A 5,633-nucleotide genomic window follows, 5' to 3' on the forward strand; every position below is an offset into this window, starting at 1 on the left:
TAATGGAAAATGGCAGCCATTTTAAATTGTAATAGCTCAAAAATGTGTACAATATTGAATTAACTGTTGTTGTCATTTTTATGTGGATTTCCAATTGAATACTGCATATTAATGACATAAACTTACAATACTAGTGACAATTTTATGGAAAAATGGCGGCAATTTTGAAACTGCTGGCAACCCCCCTTACGTATAAAAAAAATGTTGCACATACTTTTTTGTGTTTTAGATGTTTATTCTACATCATATCCATTTTTATTTTAAATATAGCAAAAAAAATGCAACCAACCAAAGTTTGCTGACTAATATACCAAGGAATTGTTTTAGAAGAAAAATCTATGTACAGTATTGTTATAATGTTGAGTTCTCACAAACATTTCGTTCATATTCATTATAAATAAAAGCAATAGGCATAGATTTATATAGCAATAAACATTGGTTATACCAAATCTGACGATATTCTATGGTATGTCGTACTGTTTATATTGAAGGCTGTCACCTAAATAAAAAGATCCTCATTCTTTGTCCGATGATAGTAATTGACCCTTTAACCATTGGGCGTTTTTAATCGAAATATAAACTGTTTTCATAGAGAAAATTTTAATTAATAAAATAGTTAAGCGAATGTTGGGTCGCCCCAAGTTTAGCTATGTTCCAATATGGATTCGCCAGGTCAAAATATTTGAGACCACATAAGGCCCCTCTTTAAATAGTTACAAAAGGTTCTGATTATCATTAATATTTATTACTAGTCAATGTCATTAGGTGTGGAAGTTAAAAGATGAATTTTCTGAAAACGTGAATCATATACTAACCCTACAATTTGCATTCGTTAGATTCAAAATACGGCTTCTGAAATTTTATAACGTCCCCACAGGGAAACTTTACGGCTCCCAGCACCCCCAACCCAGCTAGCCATAACTCAGGCCACGGCCCTCAGTTGACACTTCACATCAAATGGCCCGGTTTGGGCTAGCTACGCCGCTACATAATGGATTCATTGGAAGTCAATAAATTGATTTTAAAAAGTGTTAAAGACCATATTAGGCAATTGCTATCACACCAAATTTTGCTAAGCTCACTCGTGATGCAGTCAATTCCAGGCGGTTTATTGTTTTTTTTTTCCTGTGATGTAGCATCGTTAACGTAATCGAATGAGATATGGGTGTCATCTAGAATATTGGGTGAATTTTCGTCAAAATTTATTACGGATATGCTATTATTTCAAATATCACTAACATGTTTGTTAACATTACTATCGCAAGAACTGTGGGTTTCCATAATTAATTTACCAAGGTTATTCCAATATGTTTTAATAATAATTATTCATGATAATCTTGTCAGAAGTTACCTGTTCAGAGTCAGGTACCTTTACATTGGTGGGGTAATTAAATGTTTGGGTCCCCTTAATTCTTTTCGAAAGTCCTTAGAAGATGGGCCTGGATGTTGCTATAGCAACGCTTTTCTTAACTCTTGCCTGCATTATTTTATGATTTTTAAATTAAAAATATAAAATAAAATAAAATGATAACAAGTAGGCCAAAATACATGTAGCGTGACAGTAAATATTTGATCTCAAAGTAAACACCAGTAGTGATTTTGTCAATTACGCCCATGTGTCTTCCGATTAAGATGGCTACTCGGTAACACAAGTAAAATTCCATGACATTTAGGGGAGCAATTTAAATTAAGACCCGTATCTTATCATTTAAGAACCAAATCATATTCTTGTATGTTCTTACCAATTCTGCCATTAAAATCTCAAATAATTCAAAATATAAGGATCATCATCTTCACATTAATTCTAAATCTGGATTATTTCTGAGTGTAGTTGATTGTAAAGTTCACTCACCATTTCGGATTCCCCAGTGAGAAATTGATCACGTCTAACTCGCTTATGTCTAAATCTAAATTTGTACCTACTCCTATCTGAGGGTTGCCAAAGTGCGAGCCAGCGAGTCAGTGAGTCATCCAGCGAGGCATGCAATTCATGCGAGCCATGGATGTAATTCTTGCGGGACGTGTATCAACAGTGTGAGTCATGCGACGCACACAAAAGTCTACTCTAATAAACATTTGTGCAATTTAAATAATAATAATAATAATAATAATAATTAAGCGTCATAATTTAAAATTCATAAAAAGACTAATAATAATTAATTTATGGGCTAACATTCTGTCTGCGATCCATCATTTTTTAAATAACAATTAATAATTTTCAGTATTTCTTCAAATAAATGCCCTGTTTTGAACAAACGCCACTCGAATAAATAATGTTAATTATCTGACTGTAAATGCCAAATAATATAAAAACAAAGGTATGATTAGTAATCAAATTATAACAATCAATGCATTCAGGATGTATTGTGAAATGATGGGAGAGGATGATGGAGCTATGTGTGGCAAATTTTTAGGGAGTCTGTACAGTAGTTCAGTGGTCAAGAGAAAAAACTGTAACAGGGGCAAGGGTGGGTGTGGGCCCCCAGTTACTAGCGCGACGCGTGAGAAAGATTGCGCCGAGGTGCAAACATTTATTGGAGGGGTCCCTGTCAATCTGGAGGGGCCCATTATTAGGGGACGCATGCCATTATTGAGGGCCCATGAAAGTACTTAATATTTTTGACAAAAATATGGAAAAAAATGCTACCTGCGATTTCTATGGGCCCCTGGTAAACTTCAGCCCCGGGGATCCAGCCCCAGGGATCTTCCCCTGCCCACCCGACCCTCTCGGTGGCCGGTTGTGCTTATAGTAATCCTCAAAAGTATAGAATAACCCAAACTATTTTAGTATTCTATTCATTTATTATTTATTTATTAATCTATCATGATAAGTCTAAGAACAATAACATCAATTGTTATCGAACGTGATTTAACATGCAGGTGGGTACGAGTTGTCTTTCAGAATTCAACCCCCCCCCCACCTCTTCGTCGGTCGCCCTCTCCTGTTCCTGTTGGTTCGAGGTTGGCGAGGCCTCGTTGTGGCTCCTAATATTAGACTCAGCTAGGGATATGATCGGGCCGGTTTGATTTAAGTCACTTTTTGATTGAAGGAAATGGTTTGATTTCAGTATTTAGGCTACTCGATGAGAAGGTCATATGAACATCATAATTTATATTAAAATATTGTCATTGCCACTTTAACGGATCCAAAAGACATGCGAGGCGCTTTTGTGCCGCATCCATATTTTTTTTATATTATTATTATAATGTATTATATATTAATGTACTACACCAGCGAAGGCAAAACCTGCATACCGTAAACGTCGTCGTCCTCCTCCTGCAACATGAACATATTATCAAAATGCTTTAATTATACCATTACTACCGCGGTGGAATATTCCTTTAGAAATTTACGAATGTAATTAACTGTTTATGTAATAATAAATAAATAAATACAATAGTACGTGTTAATGAAAATAATTACATTAAAAAAAATAAATAAAAAAAATGTAGGCCTATGGCTCGCATGACTTGCACATGACTCGCACAACTCGCTGGCTCGGCGCACTTTGTCACGACCCCTCCTATTAGAATTTCATCGTCGATATAACCAGCGTTCTACTGTGTTAGTCGCGAGTAGGCCTATAGGTATTATGGTTTTCTTTCAGGAAAGTAGGATTTGTTTCTTACAAATTCATCGTATCTATACGTCAGTTATATGATTTGAAAGACCACAGTGTTTACAACAACGATCTAAGGACCAGGGGTGGTGCAATTTGGGCCAGGAACAGGCCCCACCACCGTCGGGGTTTTTCCCAACACATTTAAACTTTATGACTTTTTGTGTCCATTTCAGTAATTTAATCATATTCCATTTTAATTTTATCCCCATATTGACCATAGTTTCATTTTCTCTATAAGTTCATTACATTGAAACCAAATTGGGTCTCATTTAATCTTTCTTTTAGTTTGGTCTAATTCTTACAAATTCATCGTATCTACGTCAGTTATATGATTTGAAAGGCCACAGTGTTTACAACAACGATCTAAGGACCAGGGGTGGCGCAATTTGGGCCGGGAACAGGCCCCCACCACCGTCGGGGTTTTTCCCAACACATTTAAACTTTATGACTTTTTGTGTCCATTTCAGTAATTTAATCATATTCCATTTTAATTTTATCCCCATAATGACCATAGTTTCATTTCCTCTATAAGTTCATTACATTGAAACCAAATTGGGTCTCATTTAATCTTTCTTTTAGTTTGGTCTATAAATATTATTTTGAAAGATATTTAGCTTCATAACCGATATGTGTTTGTGGTGTGAACTTAATTCCGTTATCTTCTTCTTCCTCGTTTTGGGTAAGGGTATAATGATGTGCTTTTTATTTATTTGTGGGCGATTCTGATTTACTATAATTTTTTGCATTGCTCGCAAGCCAATGGCACATTTAATTTTTAATGTATGATTTCATCTTCGATATAGTGAGCGTTTTACTATGTTGGTCGTGAATTTCTTCGGATGTTATAACATCTTTTATAAACGATAAATTTCAACCCATCCTTAAACGCTGTGATATTTTACTGTCTCATTTTTATTTTTATTTATTTTGCTTTCAAAACCAGTTAGTTTGACATTGTGTTTTATTTCCATTGTTGTCTTTAGATGACAAAACAATTTTCAATTTTATTTGAATTACAAACCGTAAAAGCCATTCGTCAGTGAGCCTCATATGGTATTCAACTAAAACGTAAGAACTGTTTTCGGTTCTTAAAATCCCTAATGTTTTTAATATCCTATATGTGACTGTGGCTAATACACTTTGAATTCAGTGGTATATATTCCTTACGAGACACGTTGACAGCAAATCAAATTTGTTAAACGACTTGTTGACTTTTATAGAAGTTTTTCTTTTACAACATATATTAACTCACTTTATTTTTTCCATTGTAAAAAAGTCATCAAATTCCTCTTACTAGTAGCCTTTCTTCATAATGTCCCGAGTTTGATTTCCTCCTCTGAAACCAACTAATAAGTCCCTTTCCTTGAAAGTATGTTGGAATATCTGTTACGAATGATACATTTGTACCTATTCTTAAATGCTGTGGTCTTTCACCTTTTCCGGTTCCTGAAATCCAAAATACGGTCTATGCAACATTCATTTAATTTTGAATGCGCTTATCCGTATCCTTTCATGTTTCGCAATTGTTTATCCATTTAGATGTTACTTAATTACTTTGTCTCTTGTTTTTGCATTGTTTATCCCTACTTGGCGCTATATAAATCCAGAATATATTTTCTAATTGAATATGTATCTCATATTATAATATATTCAAAGTGCACCATAAAAAATCCAGCCGGTTTTTTTAAATGACCGGTCAAAATAGGCCTCTCGAAATATATATTTAAGAAACCAACGATATATTAAGTGAATGTAGGTAAGAATGGCCCCGGAAAAAAATGGCCCCGGAAAAGATGGCCCCGGTAAAAATGGCCCCAGTAAAAATGGCCCCAAATGACAAGTAGGTAAAAATGGCCCCAATGAAAAAATTCAGTAATAGAAATGATTTTTTTTTTATCTTCAAATATTTAAATACTGTAATAAGCAAAAATTGAATCAATAACAAATACAGTTACACAACAGATGCAAATAATGTACTGAGAGATTATCAGAAAACAACGGCCATTGAAC

This window comes from Anneissia japonica, unplaced genomic scaffold, assembly GCF_011630105.1.
Source record: "Anneissia japonica isolate Jap-2015-1 unplaced genomic scaffold, ASM1163010v1 scaffold288204_len40639_cov168, whole genome shotgun sequence".
NCBI classification, from domain to species: domain Eukaryota; kingdom Metazoa; phylum Echinodermata; class Crinoidea; order Comatulida; family Comatulidae; genus Anneissia; species Anneissia japonica.